This window comes from Hordeum vulgare, chromosome 5H, assembly GCF_904849725.1.
Source record: "Hordeum vulgare subsp. vulgare chromosome 5H, MorexV3_pseudomolecules_assembly, whole genome shotgun sequence".
Classification (NCBI taxonomy): domain Eukaryota; kingdom Viridiplantae; phylum Streptophyta; class Magnoliopsida; order Poales; family Poaceae; genus Hordeum; species Hordeum vulgare.
Window position 1 is genome coordinate 410,653,047 of NC_058522.1, and position 12,544 is coordinate 410,665,590.

Sequence of the window (12,544 nt, forward strand, 5' to 3'; positions counted from 1 at the left end):
CAGGAGTTAAGATTGGGGATGCTTGATACGTCTCCAACGTATCTATAATTTTTGATGGTTTCATGCTATTATCTTGTCAAACTTTGGATGTTTTGCATGCCTTTTATATATTTTTTGGGACTAACTTATTAACTCAGTGCCAAGTGCCAGTTCCTGTTTTTTTCCATGTTTTTGACCCCTTTCAGAGGAGATTTTGAAACGGAGTCCAAACGGAAGAAAATCCCTGAAAAGATTTTTTTTGGAACAGAAGAAGATCAGGGAGCTTGGGAGCCAAGGCAGGGGAGCCCCAGGGGCCCCACAAGCCCCCACCCCGCGGCTAGGGGGTGGCCGTGCCATCCAGGCTTGTGGGCCCCTGGACGCCCTCTGCCCTAGGACTTTTGCCTATATATTCCCATAAATTCCAGAAAAATCAGGAGATCATCGAAATCACTTTTCTGCCGCCGCAAGCTTCTGTCTCCGCAAGATCCCATCTGGGGCACGTTCTGGTGCCCTGTCGGAGGGGGATTTGGACACGGAGGGCTTCTTCATCAACACCATGACCTCTCCGATGATGCGTGAGTAGTTCACCAGAGACCTACGGGTCCATAGCTAGTAACTAGATGGCTTCTTCTCTCTCTTGGATCTTCAATACAAAGTTATCCATGATCTTCATGGAGATCTATCCCATGTAATGTTCTTTTGCGGTGTGTTTGTCGAGATCCGATGAATTGTGGATTTATGATCAGATTATCTATGAATCTTATTTGAGTTTCTTCTGATCTCTCTTATGCATGATTTCATATCCTTGTAATTCTCTTCGAGTTGTGGGTTTTGTCTGGCCAACTAGACCTATGATTCTTGCAATGGGAGAAGTGCTTGGTTTTGGGTTCATACCGTCCGGTGACCTCACCCAGTGATAGAAGGGTTAGCAAGGCACGCATCGTGTTGTTCCCATCAAGGGTAAAAAGATGGGGTTTTCATCATTGGTTTGAGATTATCCCTCTACATCATGTCATATTGCTTAAAGCTTACTCTGTTCGTCATGAACTCAATACACTAGATGCATGCTGGATAGCGGTCGATGTGTGGAGTAATAGTAGTAGATGCAGAAAGTATCGGTCTACTTGTCTCGGACGTGATGCCTATATGTATGATCATTGCCTTAGATATCGTCATGACTTTGCGCGGTTCTATCAATTGCTCGACAGTAATTTGTTCATCCATCGTAATACTTGCTATTTTGAGAGAAGCCTCTAGTGAACACTATGGCCCCGAGGGTCTACTCCACACCATATTTTCAGCCTTACACTTTTTACTTTGTTGCACTTTCCGCCTTCAGATCTCACTTTGCAAACAATCTTGAAGGGATTGACAACCCCTTTGAAGCGTTTGTGTTTGCGCAGGTACTCTGGACTTGACGAGACCCTCCTTCTGGATCGATACCTTGGTTCTCAAACTGGGGGAAATACTTACTGCTCGTGTGCTGCATCACCCTTTCCTCTTCAAGGGAAAAACCGACGCAAGCCCAGCCTCTGTCAATGTGTCAATTTCTGGTGCTGTTGTGTGTGGGATAGCAAACACCAAGTTGTGTGACTTCACTAGTCACAACAACAATGATTTTACCTTCTCTTCTATTTCTGCAATTTCCACTGAGGGTATTGATAAAAGTAATATACCTTGTGACTATGTTAGTCATTATGGAGAATTATGCCCTTGGCACGGTCTCCCCGGGAAGAAACATGATCTTTCGTTTGAAGTTGCTCCTAAACGTCCCCAAACTTGGGAAGATATCCAAACTCTTATAATAGAGAGAAAATCACATATAGAGGATGACACTACAATTCTACTTAATATCTATCAAATTTTATAAAGTTATCACTTTTTTGCAAAGAATGGCTAAAGACCCCACACTAGTACACTCAATATTGCCTTCACCGTGCATATTACCAATGCTCTTATCAAAGCTAGGGAGGAGAAGCTCAAGCTAGAGACTTCTATTCCTAGGAAACTAGAAGATGGTTGGGATCCTATGGTCAAGGTTAAATTGAATAATATCTCTTGCTTTGCTTCATGTGATGTTGGAGCTAGTGCCTCTGTTATGCCCGAAAGAGTGCATGATATGCTTGATTTGAAACCTTTTGATCCATGTTCTTTTGGTGTTCGTCTTGTTGATTCTTCTGTAAAGAAACCTTTAAGGAGAATTTATGATGTGCTTCTTGTTGTCAATGATAATTATGTGCGAGTTGATTTTCTTATTATGGACATTGAGTGTGATCCTTCATGTCCAATCATTTTGGGACGTCCTTTTCTCCGCACAGTTGGTGCTATCATTGACATGAAATAAGGGACCATTAGATTCGAATTTCCCCTTAAAAGGGAATGGAACAGTTCCCTCGAAAGAAGATTAAGTTACCTTATGAGTCTGTCATTCTGGCAAGCAATTCTTATGGAGTTGATAATACTTGATCTTTTTGCATCATGCCTAGCTCAAAGGCATAAAAGAAAGCGCTTGTTGGGAGGCAACCCAATTTGTTTTTACTTTCAGTTTTTGTGGTCTTGATGCTTATTACTACTATAGAAACATCATTGTATCTTTATTTTCAAGCTTTGTGCCAAGTTTTAGCCTCCGATTCCAAGAAAGTTCAAAAGTTGTGACATGTTGTCCAGAAACAGATTATGTTTGCTTAACGGAAAAATTCACAAAAGATCACCAGATCATCTTTTTGATCTGAATTGTTTTGACAGCATGCTCTATATAATTTTCTTTCTCGCATATGTCCTGAGTGTTTTGATTTGAGTTGCAGAAGTGCCCTGAAAAAATTATTTACTACGTGTTGTTCTGTTTTTCACAGATTCTGCCACGTTTTGCGTTTTCATCATTTTGCAAATCTTAAGCTTGCTTTTCCTTTGCAAAAACCTTTTGGCAATCGTGAGAGACAGTATATTTTCATGGAAATCATTATTTCTAGTGGGTAATGAATTATTTTATCATGGGTACTAACCACTCTAATGAGCTTATGATGAGTTTCGTATGAAGGAAGTTTTCAAGTATGCGATGGAAGATGATGAAAGAAGATCCAGGAGTGTTAAGCGCTCAAGCTTGGGGATGCCCCCATGCACCCCCAAGAAATATTCAAGGAGAGTTAAGCGTCTAAGCTTGGGGATGCCCCCGTGCATCCCCTTCTCTATCAACAATCATCAGTTCGTCCATCTCCATGCCGTATTTTTATCACTTCATATGTTATGTGCTATGCTTGGAGCGTCCCGCTCTTTACTTTTTAGTTTGTTTTAGTTTTTCTTGGTGTTCATAAAAAGTTGGAACCTAGCCTATCTTGTTTGGGAGAGAAACACGCTCCATTCCACTCTAGAACACAACATAGGTTTTCATGCTTATCCTTTTTGTGTGTTCTCTATCTTTACATAGCTACTGTCATGCTTAGCTCTTAGTTTTCATGATATATCTTTTTAAGAGATTTTATTTAGGTTTCTTATGGAACTTTCTTGAGTTATCATGCTTATCTTGTTTAGAGAATTGGCTCGTTGCACTGATTTGTGTGTCTTAAATGAGTAGGTAATTGAGGTTGCTATTTAAGTATAGTAGTAAGTTGCAATAGTTTTGAGGTATTGATTTGAGTAATGTTTGGACTATTGGTGCCAAGAGCTTGAGCCTATTAGTGACATGTGTCGTATTTTGGGAAATCCGTGTGTTTTTCAAAAACTAAAAATTAGTTGAGAACTCTAGCTACTAAATTGATCGCTAACCTCTCGAGGGGTTGGAATATATAGAGTACCCTCACGTTACCATGGGTCGAGGATGTGCAAGGATAACCAAACCCCTAAACACTCCTCCTCGGGGTACTTGTCTCTTTGTGAATCTCCTAGCTAGATAGAGAGTTACCGATAGTAAGTGTATGAGTTCTTCAGACTAATGTGAGTATTTGATTGTTGGCACTTCCACCATCCATATTTTGCTAGCCTCTTCGGTACCGTGCAAACTTCGCCGGTGCATTGATACGCCTCCGTCGTATCTACTTTTCCAAACTCTTTTGCCCTTGTTTTGCACTCTAATTTGCATGATTTGAATGGAACTAACCCGGACTAACACTGTTTTCAGAAGAATTGCCATGGTGTTGTTTTTGCGAAGAAATAAAAGTTCTCGGAATGACCTGGAAATTTACGAGGATTTTTTTTGGAATATATAAAAAATACTGGCGCAAGAATCAACCGGAGGGGTGGAGTGAGGAGCCCACAAGCCCACCAGGCGCGGCCCCCCTGGCCATGCGTAGCAGGCTTGTGGGGCTCTCGGAGCTCCACCGCCTCCAACTCCAGCTCTATTTAGTCCCTTTCGTCCGGAAAAAAAATCAAGGAGAAGAGTTCATCGTGTTTTACGATACGTAGGCGCCGCCACCTCCTGTTCTTCATCTAGAGGGCAGATCTGGAGTCCGTTTTGGGCTCCGGAGAGGGGAGATCGTCGCCATCGTCATCATCAACCTTCCTTCATCGCCAATTCCATGATGCTCTTCACCGTTCGTGAGTAATCTATTCGTAGGCTTGCTGGACGGTGATGAGTTGGATGAGATCTATCATGTAATCGAGTTAGTTTTGACGGGGATTTACCCCTAGTATCCACTATGTTCTGAGATTGATGTTGCTACTGCTTTGCCATGCTTAATGCTTGTCACTAGGGCCTGAGTGCCATGATTTCACATTTGAACCTATTATTTTGTCGCCAATATATGTGTGTTTTAGATCCTATCTTGCAAGTTGTAGTCACCTACTATGTGTTATGACCCGGCAACCCCGGAGTGACAATAGCCGGAACCACTCCCGGAGATGACCATAGTATGAGGAGTTCATGTATTCACCAAGTGTTAATGTGTTGGTCCGGTTCTTTATTAAAAGGAGAACCTTAATATCCCGTAGTTTCCATTAGGACCCCACTGCCACGGGAGGGATGGACAATAGATGTCATGCAAGTTCTTTTCCCTAAGCACGTATGACTACATACGGAATACATGCCTACATTAGATTGACGAACTGGAGCTAGTTACTTATCTCTCCGTGTTATAACTGTTGCATGATGAATCACATCTGGCATACTCATCCATCACCGATCCAATGCCTACGAGTCTTTTACTACTGGTCCTTGCTACGTTCCTTTGCCGGTACTGATGTCACTACTACTGTTCCTTGCTATTGTTGTCACTACTGCTGTTACTTGTTGTTGCTGTCACTACTGCTGTTACTTGTTACTTTGCTGTTACGTGTTGCAAGACTTTTCTGGCGCCATTGATACAACAAGTTAGGAATAGTCTGCCGTCAACAGACTTTTTTCTGGCACCGTTGCTATCATACCACTTTTCTACTGATACTTTGCTTGCAGACACTAATCTTTCAGGTGTGGTTGAATGGACAACTCAGCTGCTAATACTTGAAAATATTCTTTCGCTTCCCCTTGAGTCGAATCAATAAATTTGGGTTGAATACTCTAACCTGAAACTGTTTGCGATCCCTATACTTGTGGGTCAACAAGATATTTTTCTGGCGCCGTTGCCGGGGAAGCACAGCTATATTCTCTGAGTCACTTGGGATTTACGTCTGCTGGTCACTATGAAGAATCTGAGAGATCCAAGAACTAAAGTCTTGCCCTCAACTACGAGGACAGGTAAGGAACTGCCATCTAGCTCTGCACTTGATTCACCTTCAGTTATGAGTAAGTTTGCGACACCACCTCCTGCTAGAAATCATGATATGTCGCCTGTGCTTGATGATGCTACTTCTGCTGCCCATGATGCGTATGATGATGCTATGCTTGATACTACTATGCCTGATGATGCTATGCTTGATACTATGCCTGATGATGCTATGCTTGATACTATGCCTGATGATGCTATGCTTGATACTATGCATGATGATGCTATACTTGATACTATGCCTGATGATGCTATGCCTGATACTACTTTGCCACTTGGTGCATTCCTCGATGCAAAAATTGCTAGAGTTGCGGCTAGATGTGATGATACTTCTGAAACTGTTGATACTATTGAAGTAGAACCTGATATTTTGTGTGCTAGAACTAGCTCTCCTATGCCTGATATGCCTGATACGCGTTATGTTATGGAGGGAGAGATAGCTGAGGACTTTCTTGCGTGTAAGGATAGCTATGATGTTGAGAAATTACTGCGCAAGTGGAAAGAAAAATCTCTGAACGCTAGGATGAAATACGACCCGAAGTTTGCCACTTCGCCTATCTTTGTGACCGATAAGGATTATGAATTCTCTGTCGACCCTGAGTTAATCACTCTGGTCGAATCTGGTCCTTTTCACGGTTATGAGTCTGAAACGGTTGTAGCCCATCTTGCCAAACTGCACGATATAGCCACCCTATTCACTAGTGAGGAAAAGATCCGCCACTACTAAATCATCAAGCTGTTTCCTTTCTCACTAAAGGATGATGCTAAGACCTGGTTCACTTCTCTTGCTCCTGGTTGTGTGCGTAGCCCCCAGGATATGGTCTACTACTTCTATGAAAAATATTTCCCTGCCCATAAGAAGCAAGCTGCCTTGCAGGAAATATACAACTTTGCTCAAGCTGAAGAAGAGAGTCTCCCAGAAGCTTGGGGGAGGCTTATCCAGCTACTGAATGCTTTGCGTGATCACCCTCTTGAGAAGAATGAAATACTTGATATCTTCTATAATGGACTTACCGATGCTTCCAAAGACCACCTAGATAGTTGCGCTGTTTGTGTTTTTAGGGAACCAACCGTAGAACAAGGTGAGATCCTATTGAATAACATCTTGTGCAATGAGAATGCTTGGACTATTCCCGAACCACCTCCTAAGCCAACTCCAAAGAAAAGAGGTATTCTATTCCTCAGTCCCGAAGATATGCAAGAAGCTAAGAAATCTATGCGAGAGAAAGGCATTAAATCTGAAGATGTCAAAAATCTACCACCTATCGTAGAGATCCATGGTCTTGATAACCCGATACAGGTAGTAGAAGTAAATTATGTGCGTAGGTTTGATGAGAGTGATATTCCTTTTCATAAACCTGCTAGCTTATGCCTAGATGAATTTGATAACTTTGTTGCCAAACAACAGAGTTTCAATGATTATGTTAGCGGACAATTGGAACAGAATGCTCGTATGCTTAGTCATTTAAGTGCTTGTGTGGACATAAATGTCAATGATCTTAAACTTCTGAGTAAATATGCCTCTATGGTTACTACTCAAGTAGAACAAGTACTTCAAGCTCAGAATGACTTGCTCAATGAGTTGAATGACAATTCTGTCAGAGTTGTCACTAGAGGCGGTAGAATGACCCAGGAACCTTTGTATCCTGAGGGTCATCCGAAGAGAATTGAACAAGATTCTCAAGGAGTTAGCACTGATGAACCTAGTCATCCTAGAAAGAAGAAAGATGATAGGAACCTGCACGCTAGCAACCCTGTTGCTGCTACACCTGAGAGTCCAAACGATGTCTCTGTCTCTGATGCCGAAACAAAATCTGGTGATGAACATGAGCATAATGATAATATCAATAGTGATGTTCATATTGATGCTCAACCTAGCAATGATAAGGATGTGGAGATTGAACCTAGTGTTGATCTTGATAACCCACAACCTAAGAATAAGAGATACGATAAGAATGACTTCGCTGCTAGGAAGCATGGTAAAGAAAGGGAACCATGGGTTCAGAAACCCATGCCCTTTCCTCCCAAACCATCCAAGAAAAAGGATGATGAGGATTTTGAACGCTTCGATGAAATGATTAGACCTGTCTTCCTGCAAATGCGTTTGACAGATATGCTCAAAATGTCTCCGTATGCTAAGTACATGAAAGATATAGTGACTAATAAGAGAAGTATACCCGAGGTTGAGATTTCCACCATGTTTGCTAACTATACCTTCAAGGGTGGAACTCCTAAGAAACTAGGTGATCCCGGTGTGCCCACTATACCTTGCTCCATTAAAGGAAACTATGTTAGAACTGCGTTATGTGATCTTGGAGCCGGTGTTAGTGTTATGCCTCTCTCTCTTTATCGTAGACTTGAACTGGATAAGTTGACACCCACTGAAATCTTTCTGCAAATGGCCGACAAATCAACTGCTTTCCCTATCGGCATTTGCGAGGATGTGCATGTTGTGGTTGCTAACGTCACTATCTTAACACACTTTGTTATCTTGGATATTCCCGATAACCCTTTTTAAACACTGCAGGGGCTGTTATTGATTGCAACAAAGGCAATGCCACTTTCCATGTCAACTGTAATGAGCATACGGTGCACTTTCCGAAGAAACAATATCGAGTACATTGCATCAATGTTATCGAAAAAACTTCTTCGATTCTTATTGGAGCTTTGAATGCCCTATTCCTCCTGCTAAGATGAAGTATGCTTTGCTTGTTGGGGAGATTAACATCCCCATTGAGGTAGCCTAGTGACTATTCGAAAATTCTCCGTTCTCTTTGGCGATTCTAGAAGTTTTGTCGAGGGGATTTGATCAACCCCATTGACGGATTTCTTTCGATGACCATGAGATGGATGAATCAAGGAGTCACAAACCTCTGTTCCAAGCTTTCACTTTAGGTTTCTTAGAAGAAAAATGATAGATTTAGTTTAGTTTTCCCTCTTTTCTGTTTTAGCGTCCGGTAGAAAAGTACCCCGAAAATAAAAGTTCTCCGAACATCCTGAAAATCAAGTATGATTTTTTCTGGATTTATTGAAAAATACTGAGACGAAGAGCTTGTCTAGGGGTTGCACCAATGGGCCACAAGCCCTGGTGGCGCGGGCACCCCCTGGCCGCACCACCCAGGCTTGTGGGGCCCATAGGCACCCCCTCCACTCATTCTTGCTCTCATCTGGTTCTCCTACCTCCGGAAAAAATTGTTTCGCAGCTCAAACCCGTGTTCTTGCTCCTCTTGCTGGGATTTTTGATCTCTTTGCTCAAAGCACCATTCTCCGAACTGTTTTGGGGAAATTACTCCTTGGTAAGTGACTCCTCCATTGGCCCAATTAGTTTTTTCTCTAGTGCCTTATATTCCGCGTATTTTTACTACCTTGGTGACCCTGTTCTTGAGCTTTGCATGCTAATTTTAGCTGGTCCCAAGTAGTTTTGATGCGTAATATGGCCTCTAGGCACTAGTTGGAGTAGTTGCTACGAGTTTTGTTGAGACTTATTCACTTTTCCTTAGAATCACTAAAAATTTCAGAAATTTTCAGAGATAGGGAAAGGAAAAGATGAGGAGGTTCTTAAGAGGCTCGTCAAGCCATGACCCCAAGGATGATGGGAGTGAGAAGAAGCCCAAGTATCCGGTCCCTCGAGTCGCGGAAGTTCGAGCGTGCGAATGGCCAAGCGATGTGTTCTTATGCGCCGCTGGACTTTATGGAGACTTTTATCACTTGGTGGAGAACGCAGGCCTTATCGCATTCGTTGAAGATAAGTGTCCGCAATACCTCCTCCTCACTAATATCTTCGTACAAAGCTTTAACTTCTATCCAAGGAAGAATCCTCCTACGGTTGAATTCAAATTATGTGATATCCCCCAGCGCATGTCACTCCAAGATTTTTGCAATGTTTGCAAATTACTTATGTTGGGGATATTCATGAACCTCGTTCACGGGAGTTGGAAGCTTTCCTCAATACAATTGCTGTAGAAGAGGAGAGAGGAGTGTCTTGTGCTAGCGCTGCTAGCATTCATTTTCCCGTGCTTTGGTACTTCTCACTATCTGTGGGAAAATGTTTGATTGGCCGTGGGAAGGCTGGGTCACTTAGTTCCTCAGATCTTGCGGTCATGCGCGAAGCCCTTTATAACGATAAAACTTATAGCTTGGGCGCTATAGTAGCTCAACGGTTGAACATGAACCGTTCAAAAGGCGTTGTCTATGGAGGTATCTATGCTACCCGTCTTGCCAGACACTTTGAGATACCTATTAGACAGGACGAGGAAGAAGAGATTCTTCTTCTCGAGAGATATCTAGATTATGATAGCATGGTTCGCCATGACTTTTTTGATATAGATATAAATAGAAGGATGATTTATAACCTGGTGTTTAGTCAGGGTACTCGTGAGACTATTACTTTGCTTGTTCCTTCTTTGTTCAATCTTCATGCATGCAGGTACATTATTATGCCCTCGGACATCTACGCATATTGGGGCTTAGCCCAACCACACGTGCCCGTGCTCGAGCCGCAGTCGAGTACCAGGCGCCAGTTTATCAGTGGGAGCCAGAGGAGCTCACACAGGAGTGGCATCCTCAGTCCACTCCGGAGTACCCCGGAGCTGGTTATTTCCCTCCTTCGGAGTAGACCAACTTAGGCCAAAAGCCTAAGCTTGGGGGAGTACGTGTTTCTCACCGACTTTACATTCTTGCTTATGCTTTCATTTTGTTCGTCGGTGTTCACACTTTGCCACTGTATCATCCATGCTAGTTTATTTTATTTTTCTCGTTTTCTTTTCGCGTGTCTGTCTAGTTTGAGAAAACCCAAAAAGATTTTATTTTTCTTCTTTTGCTTGTTGGGAGCTTTCCCGTGTAGATAGTTTTCTTTTTCTTTGGGTCAAGGTAGAAGACCATGGTTACAATGTTTAGTGGCTCTCGCATGCATACCTGTTTAGCTATACATAGCCATATTACTTTGTATTCTCCTTTGTGTTTGCCTGCAGATTCCAGATTTAGTCCAATGCATGAGCATGCTTATTATTGTTCACATCGTTCGGTCGTGCAAGTGAAAGACAATAATGACGATACATGATGAAGTGACTAAGCCTGGAAAAGCTGGTATGAACTCGATCTATTTAGTTTTTGTAAATATGACTAGCTCACTGTTCCTAGTTCAGCTTTGTTGTGAGAGAAACATGTTTGCAATGATAACTTAGAGATCATAGTTGTTGATGCCATGCTTAATTAGCTAGGAGCTTATAATGGTTTGTCTTGGATGCCCACATGAATTTTGAGAAGACTATGATGTAGTATGATAGGATGGTATCCTCCTTTGAATGATTCAAGTGGCTTGACTTGGCGCATGTTCACGCATGTAGTTGAAACAAAATCAACATAGCCTCTATGATATTCATGTTCATGGTGATTTATGTCCTACTCATGGTTGCACTCAATGATGGTTAATCTCAATGCATTTTGATGACTTTTGCCGCTCTCTAGTTGGTCGCTTCCCAGTCTTTTGCTAGCCTTCAATTGGACTAAGCGGGAATACTGCTTGTGCATCCACTTCCATAAACCCAAAGTTGTTCCATATGAGTCCACCATACCTACCTATATGCGGTATCTACCTGTCATTCCAAGTAAATTTTCATGTGCCACTCTCTAAATCTTCAAGAAATAATCTGTTTTGCATGCCCGAACCGCTCATGTGGTGACAGGGGGTTATTAGTATCTTCCATGCTAGGCGTGTTATCCTCGATATGTGTTTATTCACTATCATTCACGAGAAAGGGGCCGGTAATTGGAATTCCCAGTTCCATGCTCAAATCGAAAAGATAATTGCAAACAAAACTCCCCCATGATTGATGTTGGTATGGACGGTACACGGGGATTCGACTAGCCATGGAGTCTGATTGATTGGTGGTGGGGGAGTCCAAACCTTACTTTTCTGTTTGGGAACCGCCTATAGCATGTGTAGCGTGGAAGATGTTGAGAACTATTAGTCATTGCGTTGACAATGAAAGCATGCCACCCAAAATTATTATCTCTGTTTTCAAAGCTTGAGCTGTGGCATCTCTGCAAATCAATGCTTCCCTCTGCATAGGGCCTGTCTATTTATGTTCCTGTTGAGTCATTCTCCTCTTATAAAAGCACCAATTAGAGAGCACCTTTGTCATTTTTATGCTTTGCTTTTAACTGTGTTGAGTATGACTGTGGCTGGATCTTCTTTGCCATGAATTACAATGTTTAGTCAGCCCTTGGTCTTTGAAGGTGCTCTGCATTTATGTTTTGCGGTCTTAGAAAAAGCTAGCGAGATACCATCTATTCGTACTGCTTCATGTTGTTTTGATTGAAGTGTTGATGTTTGAGACTTATTATTATTTCCTCGCTAGTTGATTATGCCATTGATATGAGTTTACCGTGAGACCTAGATGTCATTTGCTTATGTGGTTTGCTTGTGATCTTGCTAAAATTCTGGTTATGAGTTAGACATAGTTGCAACAACAAGATCAAACAGAGTTCGTCAAAGTTTTTCTTTTGTCTCTTTCAATTTGTCAACTGAATTGCTGGAGGACAAGCAAGGCTTTAAGCTTGGGGGAGTTTATACACCTTCGTCGTATCTACTTTTCCGAACTCTTTTGCCCTTGTTTTGGACTCTAATTTGCATGATTTGAATGGAACTAACCCGGACTAATGTTGTTTTCAGCAGAATTGCCATGTGTTGTTTTTGTGCAGAAATAAAAGTTCTCGGAATGACCTGAAAATTTACGGAGAATTTTTTTGGAATTAATAAAAAATACATGCGCAAAGATCCACCCGAGGGGGTGAGCCAGTAGGCCACAAGCCCAGGGGGCGCGAACACCCCCCAGGCAACACCAACTAGGTTTGTGGGGCCCACGTGGCGC